The sequence below is a fragment of the Tubulanus polymorphus genome, chromosome 5 (assembly GCF_964204645.1).
Source record: "Tubulanus polymorphus chromosome 5, tnTubPoly1.2, whole genome shotgun sequence".
Taxonomy (NCBI): domain Eukaryota; kingdom Metazoa; phylum Nemertea; class Palaeonemertea; order Tubulaniformes; family Tubulanidae; genus Tubulanus; species Tubulanus polymorphus.
Window position 1 is genome coordinate 11,353,049 of NC_134029.1, and position 13,647 is coordinate 11,366,695.

A 13,647-nucleotide genomic window follows, 5' to 3' on the forward strand; every position below is an offset into this window, starting at 1 on the left:
ATAAATGGAACCAGAACAACCACAAATTATCAATATTACAAATAACACTGGCGTTATAAACATATACTACAAGAAGTGTTCTAAATGTGAATTAGATAAATCATTAACAGAATTTAGTAAGCGTAAGATTAGCAAAGATGGTTTTCAATATTGCTGTAAAACTTGTTTTAAACTATACACCAAACAATACCGAGAAGATAATATAGAACATTATAATTATTATATGGCAGAATATATGAGAGAAAGATATCAAACAGATCTTAATTTTAGATTGAAACGGTGTTTAAGATCTAGATTAACACAATTATTCAACAAAGAAACGCATTCAAAAACACTATCTAATTTATTGGGTTGTTCAGATGAATTCTTAAAATCATGGATAATATATCAATTCGACGATAAAATGAATGTAGATAATTATGGTGAATACTTTCATATTGATCATGTGTTGCCGATTTCTAAATTTGACATAAATGATGAATACAATAAAAAACTTATTTGGGGTTGGAGAAATTTAAGGCCTCTTGAAAAGAAAGAAAATATAATTAAATCTAATAAACTAGATATACAGTTATATTTAGATCAACTGGATAAAGCAAAGACATTTGTTGAATTATGGAATTCAACACATAATGAAAACGTTGAAGCTTAAGTGCTTAGAAAACCGGTTACTCTCGATCTATGTCAAACCGCCTATATTTAATTGTATTAGGTTGTTTACAAAAACATCTGTGCCGTATTTCATATTCAGTTGAATGGGGCGCACCTCATTTGAATATTGATCGAATGTGCTATTTCAGTTGAAAAGGATTAATCAATTACATCACAAAGGAACATCTGTTACAATCCAGGCAAACATGCAGAAGTAATTAGTTTGGTCGAACGTGCGCCACGTCGGCAGTTAGAAATCAACTTTCACATACATAGTACGTATTAGATATTCTCTCTCAAAACACAGTTTACAGTTCTAAATCTAAATGTAAGTACCGTTTTTTGTAGTTATTATGAAGTAGGGAAACCTTTAAACATATTTAAGTACAGTAATTCATTTTCACGATATCTTTTAGATTAAAATGGAACACAAAGATCAACCAGAAATTCTAAGCCAACCAACGGATGAGGAACGATTGCTACTGGATAGTGAAACTCAGGAATCAATAGAAATGGAGGATGAAACTCTCGTAATTGACGAACAAACTTCACAAAAATTACAAGAACATTTGGACTATCATCAAGAAATGGTGAAAATTCTGAGTGATGTAATATATAATAAACAATTACCGCGCGAACTACAATTACCAAAATTACCAGCAACGCGACTCCAATTGCTGTTGGGGCTCAAAGAATCGAAAACTAAGAAAATGAGTGGAGAAGAGTTGAACGAGTTTTTAAAATCTAAATTAATCATTGACACAGAACATTTAAACTTTCCGGAAATACAAAGTGTAGAAGTTATTTCATTTGCTGAAATTACTGATATCTTAAAAAAAAGTTATAAAACCATATTAAATAGAAAAGCAAATCACCTATGGGACCACATCATTTTCGGGGGTTATCTAAATATAGGGTTTTCAATGTTTGATAAAGAAACTGAGGGGATTTCTTGGGGACTGTGGGTTAAAAAGAACATAGATATCAGTGCCGGTTTTGAAAGAAAACTGAGAAGAGTAGGTAGATTAATAAAATATGAAAAATTCAAAATATTAGGATTAGCATTTAGTGAAGTAGTAAGACATTTACCAGAAATTGAAGAAATGATTGGAAACAATCCAGTAATTAAAGAATTCTGGACAAAATTATAAATTATAATACTGAAGGTCTTAGATATCAAAAATGTAATCTCGATTGTATATATCTGTTTTAATATTGTATTGTTTACTGTTAACTGTGTATTGCGCAATAACCGGTCCGATTGGACCGCTTTTCTATTGTTCTCCATTGTTCTATTATTGATCGTTGTTAATGGCGGCGGTTGCTCCGTATTGATTGTTTACTGTTAACTGTGTATTGCGCAATAACCGGTCCGATTGGACCGCATTTCTATTGTTCTCCATTGTTCTATTATTGATCGTTGTTGACGGAAACAGCTGCTCAATATTGATTGGTTACATTTCTATGTTTGAATGGTGTAGTTTACAGAATAAAAATATAACTGTGTATTGCGCAATAACCGGTCCGATTGGACCGCATTTCTATTGTTCTCCATTGTTCTATTATTGATCGCTAAAATTTGTATAATAAATATATGTGTTTATGAAATAATATTTCCACCAGTCGTTTCTTTGAATTTATTTTCAGTTTGAGGATTTATTATCGAGGATCCGAAATGACTTATCTGGACAGTTTTAATTACTGCTCCTAATAGATAGACAATAGTAGTGAGATATTAAATCCTAATTTAAATAAAATATAATAAAAAAATAACTTCAACTAGCTAGTGAATTCTATTATATTTTTCAATATTTTCTTTTGGTAATTCAAATTGACATTAGATTGAATAGATTTTGAATAGATTTGAATAGAAATTCTTTAACTTTATTTAACCTAGTCAATTTAGTATTAACCTAAAGAGATACTAGTATCATTTGAAGAATACTTATAATATTTTTTTTGCTTTTTTCCTCTAATATAAATGTCAAAGAAATCGAGTAAGAATAATATTGATATTGAAAAGACATTAGATGATTTGGGTATTAGTGATAATAAAGATACAGTTGTTTCTAATTCTATTCAAGTTAATAACAATATAGATTATGAATACTATTTATATTGTAAGCATCATATAGAACTATTGATTGCCGGTGGAAAAACTAATGAGTTTTTAAATAGAATCATTGCTTTTCAAGAACTAAACTCTATGAAACCCGATAAAGTAATAAAATATTTTAAGATTTATGAAGAAGCTCGATTAGCTAGAATAAATGATTCTATTTCAGATGGTATTGTCAAATGTTATTCTAAGTTATGTAACCAGTTAATACCAATTGATGATGAAAATAAATTATATAGTGATTTGAAAAATGACTACTTAGTTATGACTGAATTACAAAAATGGGTCGGTTATGCTTCATTTCAATTAGGATCGGTTATGACATTAATTTCTACTGGCGTCATAACATTTTCGAACATCAAACCTATGGAATATAAATCAGGTAAGAACGAAACAGATGTACTACAACCAAACGTCGAAACAGAAAATGAATCAGAACAAAAATTAAGTAAAATAAATGAGTGATGGAGTTAAGAAAAAGACTAGATCCGAGAAACAAATTAAATGGGCAAGAGAATTAGGTAAAAGATCTTCAGAATTAAAAAAAGCTAAGAAAAAGAAATTAACTGACATAAATGAATCACAGACTTTATCTGATATTGATTCAAATAATAATCCATCTGATTCTTCTAATGCTGGAAGTAATTATAAATTATATATTACAATTGGATTAGTAACAGTTATTATATTATCCGGTGTAATATATAAATCAAAATTCAAATCTGATGATAAATATGATTCCAATGATGATAAACCTATCATACCAGAAAATAAGTCAAATCATAAAGCCATTGAAACTAAATCTAAATTATTATTAATGGATTAAAATAAGATGAAAAAAGAACAATATTTAAGAGATTTATATTATAACCCAGAAAGTGAAGTATCATATTCTAACGTTTCAGAATTATGGAATAAAATTAAATCTGATAATGGTGGTATAAAATATAGTGAATTGAAATCATGGTTACAAAATCAACCAACATATCAAATCCACAAGAAAATGGATAAAACTTATTTAACAAGAAAAGTTATGGTTTCATATATCGATCAACAATGGCAAGCAGATTTAATTGACATGAAGAACTTAGAAGAATACAACAAAGGATATTTCTGGATACTGAATGTTATAGACATATTCAGTAGATACGCATGGTCAATTCCAATCAAAAATAAAACTGGAATAGAAGTAACAAATGCTTTTAAATCTATATTTAAAGAAGCGATTCCAGATAAGATACAATTTGATGAAGGTTAGGAATTTTATAACAAACATTTTAAAAAACTATTATCTGATAACGATATAGAATATTTTTCAACACACTCAGATAAAAAAGCATCTATTATAGAAAGCTTTAATAAAACATTGAAAACTAGAATGTGGAAATATTTTACTGCTAATGAAACATATAAATATATCGATGTGTTAGATGATTTAGTGAAAGGTTATAATAATTCTAAACATAGTTCTATAAATATGAAACCAATACAAGCTAGAAAAGAAGATAATTCGGAAATAGTTTGGAATAATTTATATGGAGCGTTTGTAACACATGATTTCGGTGAACCTAAATTCAAAATTGGACAACACGTAAGAATATCTAAATATAGAAAAACCTTTTATAAAGGTTATACTCCAAATTTTACTGAAGAAATATTCAAGATTAAAAAGATAATATTAACTAAACCTTTTGTTTATAAATTAGAAGATTTAAAAGATGAAGAAATATTAGGTTATTTCTATGAACAAGAATTATCACTTGTACCAAACCCAGATGAAATAGAATACAAAATAGAAAAAGTATTGAAAACAAAAACTCTTAAAGGAAAAAAGTATTCTTTGGTGAAATATAAAGGATATGATGATAAATTTAATGAATGGATTTTATCTAGTAAAATTAAAAGAATAAATGAATAAAGATTTATTTATATTTGAACCGCATAATATGTTAATAACTGGAGTAACCAATTGTGGTAAAACACATTTCATATTAGACTTGTTAGAAACTATTTATAAGAATCATTTTGATAATATAATATTATTTTGTCCTACTTATGAAATGAATAAAACATATAATAGAGATATAGTTAAGATGAAAAAGTTTATTATATTAAATCCTAAAACAGTAAAAGGAAATTTAGATAATTGTATAAAAATAGCAATTGATACTTATAAAGGATCAAATACATTATTCATTATAGATGATTGCGCAAATTTACATGATTCAAAAGTGAGAGAAAGTGAGTTATGTTATTTAGCTTTCTCCGGGAGACATTTTGGGATAACAGCTTGGGTTTTAAATCAAAAATATAATTCAATTGTTAAAGACTTTAGAGAAAACATTAGATTTCTAGTTTTATTTTATAACAAAGATAAAAAATCTATGCAACAATCATTGGAAGAAAATCAAATTATACCTACTGAATTACATGATGAATATATGAATAAATTAAAGAATAATAAAGGTTCAAAATTATTACTGAGACTACAATTTCCCTATGAATATAAATTTATAAAATAACTATTTATATGACTATGTATTAGATACCCTAATACCTGATACCCCATTAGATACCCTAATACCTGATACCCTAATACCTGATACCCTATTAGATACCTTAAATACTTAAAACCCCGTTTTTTATTTACTATTATTTTATACAATTTTCAACTAATATTATTATTTGAGTTAAATATAATTAATATCTTAATCACTTTCACTATCAGACCCTAACAATCTATTCAAATGCTCTACCGAATCTACATCAATAGTTGTTTTATTTTTATACTTATTCTTCGCCCTTTTTACCGCATCATCAATAGTTGTTTCATTGTTATGCTTATTCATCCAATCAAAGTTATCATTATTTTCTACTTTATGTTTCATAGAATCTTTATTAGTGTTTGCTCCTAATATTTCATTTACAGTGTTTGATTCTAATATTTCATTAGCATCGGTTAGATCTAATTCATCTTTATTAGGTGTTGCTAATAAAAAATCTTTATATAATTCTTTACCATTTACTTTTTGATTTGAAACAAATTTTGTAACATATCTCAATGGGTGTTCTATAAATTCTCTTAAACCAACACGTTCTATAACATTAGTAATATGTGAATTTGTATTCATATGTTTATTCCAATTTGATGGAGCGTTTGAAAATTCACCTTTACAATAATCACAATAATTTCTATTTTTACTAACATTTAATATTATTGCATTATTATATGTAGAAGGTATTATATTATTAGATGTAGTAGGTATTACATTATTAGATGTAGTAGGTATTACTGTAGTAGGTATTACATTATTATCAATTACATTACTTAAATTATCAACAACTTCACTTTTATTATTATCGATTTCTATTAGTTTAGTTTTATAAATTTTGAAAATAGGATCAAATATCAAAGCTATATTACAAGGTATTACATAATATAAACCATCATTATTTTCATGTGTATCGATGTATGGAATATGTTTATATACTTTACCTCCTTCCATTTATATAATAAATTTTTATTAAAGTTAAAATTCTAATACATAACACTATCTAATTGTGAATTTACAATATTTAATTGCGCGTCAGATATAATATAAATGTGCATTTTAAAATTTTTGATTCCTTTATTCTTTGTCATGAATAATTGTATTCCATCTTTAGTGTTTTGTAGTTTTTTTCCAGAACCATGTAATGAATTATCCTCTGTTGTTCTAAAATCTAACCATAATGCATTATTATTATTATTATAACCAATTATGTTTCCCATCTTTAATACTAAATCATTAGAAATAATTAATAGATTAGGGCCTATACAATAATTAAGTCTTACATGAGATTTATCTAAATAATTTTGATATCTTATAATGTTTTCTGGAATCGATCTATTTTTTGACGCCTTATGAAACGTTACCATTATGAAACCTAAACAATGCTAACCATTCAGCGTCATTTTACAAACGACAGCCGTAAATCGATGTGCAAAACGTCACAGGTTTATGTGTACACAAACAAGCTATCTGGCAAAATATTATTGACATAGATGTAGAATGGCTTCCTGTGATTATATAATGACCTATATTTGAACGTCGAAATGTTATATTGCATTGAATATCATTAGAAGACGTATTGTAATAGTAAAGGATGTATGATTATATCAGAAGCGGCAGGCATAAATAGAAATGATAAGTAAATCGGATTATTCGGTTAAATGGCGGATGTATACACGACGCGGAAGTCTGATATAAAAGTCAGACCCTGACGTGGGCATGCCGGTGGAATGACGAAGCTATCTACGATGTGTGTAGGGCAAGCGTGAATTTCATCAGCGGCTACAAGCGGTCAATATGAAAATGTGTAAACATATAATTTCAATATTCAAACGTTTTAGAAAATATGTTTGATATTAGGAGTATGCAAGTTTCGTGAGATTAGCAATTTATAATAGCATAGCTGTCATATACGGCTCCGTGTCCTCTGATGGCATGTGTATTAGGTGACAATTCAATTCAATTCTTTATTGATCCTTATTACATTGAAATTCCGGGATAAAATTCCCAAATTCAATAAATACAAATTTTAAAATAAATTAATACAACATACATGACACACGGGTAATTCATACAGAACAACATAATCATATTATTTTAAATGACAATGTCTACTTCAACCCACCCAGACTCAAGACTCTAGGATATCGAGTGACAGCCAAACCCGTGGCCCGGGCTGGCTGGCTAGGCCACACGATATGCTCGAAGTCATGATGAAGCAGACATCAGAAGAGCTCTTTCTTCATCCATGGAGGCAATGAAGTTGCAGACCAGCTTAGAGGCATAAGTAAATGAAGTCGGTCGCAAGTTCGCGATCAATTATTGAGAATTTTCAATAAAAAAATTTAAACCACTACTAGAGTCGAAGACCTGTATCATCTACCCAATCGCCAAATCTCATCATTCCCCAAATTTCTTAAAACTTCGATTTCAAATTTGCAATTCCACATTAGCTTAGCCCAGAAATTCTACATTTTTTCCCCAGGCGTCAAATAATTTTCTAAAATTAATTTTCTTGTTATCATTATGAATTGAATCTTCAAATAATACTTTAAATTGTTTTTGTGTATCGAATGATGTATTCAAATTTCCAATTATTGGGGATCTTGTTTCAACCTGTGATCCTAGAATACATATCAAATAAGTTCTAATTGATTGATTTATTCTTTCTATACCTGATTTAGTAAAACCTTCACTATTTTCTAAAATAAAATAAACCCAACCATTATTGTTTTCTTGTTTTAAATGATCATAAAATTTCGGTAATTTATTGAAATTTAATGTTTCTAAATCCTTAGTTTCTATTTTACCATAACCTAATTTATTATAATAGATATTATAAAAACTATTAGATGGTATGGGAAGTGCACAATATTCTGCAATCTTTTTAGGGCAAGGAAGTGATCTTATTGTTCCAATTTTTGTTCTAAAATCAGAATTATTTATATCTATATTAAATTCATTACAAATTTTATAAAACTTAGATAAATTAATATTATTATCTAATTCTTTAAAATACCTAGATCCTGGTAAAACGCACTCGAATTCATTTAATATTATTCTGATTTGAAAGTATGTATGAAATCTAAATAAACTTTGAATTAGTTTATATTTAGAATTATTCAAATGATCATTCCAACTAATTCCACAACCTGTTGTTGCACAATAAACAGCAAAATTTAATTGATTCTGCCAATACTTCATATTAGATTTTAATAACCATTGTTTTTCATCTTTCAATTTTTTAAAATTAATTAAATATACATGAAATATATTTTCCATCTTTGCATTAAAATTATTAGTTTCAGTAACATAAATTTCTAAATTAGTTAATGAATCTAAAACTTCATTTCTATATGTAATATCTTTATTAAAATCTATTGCTGGAATATTATATTTAATTGATTTATTATATTGGAAAGCTTTTGGAAAACTATCTGCCATTTATATAATTAAAAAATTAATAATTTATTAATTCTTTTAATAATTTATCTTGTTCTTCAACTGTTATATGACCATTTAAACTTATGATATAATCTAGTGTATTCTTTAATTTATTAATTTCTTTTATATTAGTTTTAATTTTTTCTTTATTACTTTTTATATTTAATTTTGAACTTATACCGGTTAAAACACTTGAACTTATGCAGCCGTCAATAGTAACCCTGAACCCCCCCTCCTCAGGGATCGACACTTGATCGACGTCGTTAGAGTGTCGTCACCTGGACGATCTATTTTTTCAACATAGTCGACTGGGTGGTGCTAAGAGCAAAATGAAATGGTGTGTGCCTGTCGTATAGATTTTAGTCTGATTGGTGATATCTTGGCGTAAATAAAGAATATTATGCAACGATAGCCTGTCGTTCAATTTATCAAACTTTTTTCGGGTTTCTTACATCATCGGCGTAGCGAGTTCGGGGCAAGGATGATCATCGGATAAGTTAAATATAATTTACTAAATGTGGGATTCGACCATGCTACAACGACGGTGACGTCACAAATGGATTTGCAGTGTATGGTTTATCGTTAACTGCTCGTGTTGGCTGAACCGGCTGACAGGAGGTGATTACTTTTGTCTTGATGATTAATGATATGAAATGAAACGATAACTGAATGTCAGCATAAGCTATTAACAAGGCCAAGTAAAGTCAAACCGTATGCATATAAATCACTACTTTGCAGCGAATTCTGTTTCTGAAAAAAACTATGTACAACGCTAACCCAGATAAGATCAAATCTTTTTTTTTAATTTTTCATTTAAAAAAGGATAGTTTTGCATGTCCAGTGGTAAAAATATCGAAATTTAGACATACTGCATCAGCTGTCGATACCCTAACGTTCATGAAAATGGTAGCAGGTGGTTTAGCGTCTCTTGCCTGACTCTTGCGTAGCAATGCTCTAGTGATAAAATGTCGTTCAGCATGAAATACCATGGTGAAACAGGGTCGTTCCCTGGTCGATTAGAAATACCAAATGCGTCGATAAAGTGTCGTATGCCTGAGGAGGGGGGGGGGGTTCAGGGTTACAATTGACGGTTGCATTAATCCTAACACACCAATTGATATAGCTAAAGGTGTTAATGGACTGAATATTGCTAAAAATGTTATTACAGAACTAATTGTAACCGAACCACTAATAATCAAATAATATATAATTTTACTTTTTAGATATTTTTTCTTTTTTATCTTTAAGTCACTTTCAAATTCTAATATTTGTTTTTCTAAATATATTTTTAATTTAGTTTTATTTATATCATGAGGAATAATATCAATACTATCAACTTTATCTTCCATTTATTTAGCAAAAAAAATTACTAATTAGTAAACTTATAAGCAACAAATATAACAATAACTGTTCCGCCTAAAATCCAAATTATTTCATATTTCTGTTGTTCTTTACTTGGGGTATAATAATCTGATAATTTAGGTTTGTATAGATGTAATTTTTCTTTATTGGTTACCGCGTTATATAAACTCATTGCATCATCAACTGATTGAAAATCTGTATGTGAAATCTTCTGATCATATAATTCCTTGTTAATATAATCCATATAGTTTTGTCGTTTTTCTCTATATTCTTCTGCAGCTTTATTATATTTCTCTAACGCTAAGTTATGTCTTCTTTGTTCTCCTAATGAACTATCTTTATCAATATGTTTAAATAAATAACCACCACCAGTAAATGCTAAAGCGTTAACAATTGCCGATCCTATAATAGTTATAATTGCAGAAGCCATTTATTTAACAAAATAATTACGCATTTATATGGGAGGAATATATTTTTGTTTTTCCAAATAATCAATTGTTAAATTAGATAAAGTAACTGCTAATGTTAATTTTAAAATATCATTTATATCAAATCTATCAACATTAACACTTCCCATTTTAAATACTTTTTTTAATACCATTGAATAACCAACAGTTCCAACTGATAGTAATGCGCCATTATATAATCCAGTTATTATCCACTTATTATCACTCATTTATTTATCAAAAAAATTACTATCATCAAAATATTTAGTTATCTTATTTATGATTAATTCAACATTTATTTCATTACTAGTTTCATTTGTATATATTTCAATTATTATTTTTTTAATATCATCGATGATAAAATCTTCATCTAATTCATAAAATCTTAAAGATTCTCTAATTAAATTAGTAATCTTTTCTACATTTAAAGTTTCTTTATCTATTGTTGTTTCATACTCAAATGTTGTTTCATTAGAAAATGCAATATTTTTGATATGTGTAATTACATCATTAATGTTAAATTTCATTTCTTTCTCACGTTTAAAATCAAACCCAAAACATATACTCGGTCCAACAGTTATATTCATTTATATAGTGAAAAAATTACTCTCTACATCTTATAACTAATTCATAAATTACAGGAAAGTTATTCAAAGCAATTAAATATCCATTGTGATTTCTTATTTCTAACTTAAAATTATTAAATTTTGGAATACAAGGTTTGAAATCACATTCTGTTAAATTATAATTTATTTGAGTTCCAAATTGTTTAACATTTTTAGCGGTAAAATATTTAGTATACTAGAATTACAAATTGTTTCTTTAGTTGCTTCGAAAGTTTTTGTAGGCTCGATTAAATTGCAATAAATATAAAAGTGTGTAAAAGGTATTATATTTGAGCTGCCGTCTGCGTTTCCAGTAACTGTAAGCGGTTTAATTCCTAACATTTTAGCCAGTGGTTTGTTTACCATAAATTTATGTTGTTCATTAGATATCTTTATTCTAATCTTATTAGTACTATCAATTTTATTAAATTTAATTTCAAATACAGAAGTGCCCCCGATTTTCAACCAAGCTCTTCTATTAATTTCCTGCGCTAATGATTCTAAATTATATAATCCTGGTTTTAAAAATATATGAAACCATTTATCTTTATTTCTCATATAAATCATAAACCCTCTATGTTCAAAAGTTTTATCCGATACATTGTAAAAAGAATTACATAAACTTATATTAACTAATTTTAAATCAACACAATTTTTGAATTCTCTATCTAATTGTACTAATAAATTATGTGATTTATAATTTGTAAGTTTTCTAGAATCTACAAATATTCTGTATTCTTTTAATTCTACCATTTATTTTACATATTTTCTTATTCGAAATCTATTTCATGGTGACCTTTTTCATTCTTACCTTTGTATACGAAATAGAAATCTCCAGAACATAATTCTTCTAAATCTTCACTTGATAATCTATGAAATCTATCTGGTAAATATGTTCTGAATTTATATGTATTTCCTTTTAATCCTTCATATTCTAAGTGTATAACTAATTTATCTCCATATTTGTTAGCAACTGTATCAATATTTGTAATTAGATATTTCTTATGGATTGTTAATTCTGTTAACTTTTTGAATTTATAATCTACAGATTTTACATTTGTAGTATCTTTAATTCTATCTAGAAATAATTTGTTGTTCTCACTGTGCGCTTGTTTACTCTCCATTTTAATAACATATTTTTATTAAAATTTGATTAACACGTTAGAATTCTTTTCATTATCTCGTTCTCTTTTGTTTCTTCTCTTTTAAATTTTAAGTATTCATCTAAATTGCAACCATAAGCAACTGTATGAATTCCATCATCTAAAATATATCTTTTATCATCAAATGAGTTTAGACTTATCTTTTCAATTTCTTCAATAAACATTTCATGATCTTCAGATCTTAAACATCTCATCTTATGTTTTCTAACTTCTTCATTGAATATACAATTGATGTAATCTTTGAAATGAATATTCTTTTCTACTACACTTTTGGTTATTCCTTTTAACTTTTTAGCTTCATGTTCCTTAGTTTTATATGAATACATTTTAGATCTAATACCTATGAACTCTATCATTTCTTCACCGCCTAATTCATCTTTGAATTTACCGGGAACTTTTTTATTATCATTGCTAAACAATTCATGATTTTTAGGATAATTACTAAAATCAAAATGATGTTTTAATGTTTTTAAATCATCAGTTATGTTATCAGTTTTTATCTTTAATATGTAAGAATCTGTATCAAAATATAATATTTCTATATGTTTTTCTCCAAAAAGTGGTTGTAATACATTATAATAGAATTCATACATTAGTAATTTTGATAATTCTAAAACTGAAGCGCCAACATAGATTGGTTTATTAAATTTCATTGATGTTCTTCTCATTTTAACTGCGGCTAAATTTTCATCAAATATTCTGTTACCAATGAACTTAGGATATGTTTGTAAATGTCTAATTCTTTTACCATTACTAACTAACTCAATATCATTTCTATTTCTAATATTTTCACAAGTCTTACCATAGAATGCATTATTCATTAACTTGAAGAAATCTTTCTCGAAATCAGTTTTAGCTTTAGTTCTCTGTTTGGTGTTAAAATCTATATATTTTTCTAACCACTTAGATTGACTGAATGAAATATATCTATGTACTTTTTTTAGAACCATTCCTTGATTCAAATAGAATTTTAACATTCTATAATGTACTACATAATTATATTTATCTTCTTGAGTTACCATTAACTTTTCTGTATGAATATGATTTTCAGGTTTAATTCTTTTTTGATAACTTGATAATTCTTCATGAGTTACAGTTTTATGTTCGGGACAGTAAGCTAGATTTCTAGATTTAAATTTAATATGTTCAGGATATTCTAAGTCTACAACAAAAAAGTAACCAGTATCTGAATCATCTGCAATATCTAGGATTCTTTTCTTCCAATCAAATTTATCATTATTTTCATTCTGTAAAACTTCAGTTAATTCAAATACTCCATAAGGTTGTGGTTCCATCATTGCCCAA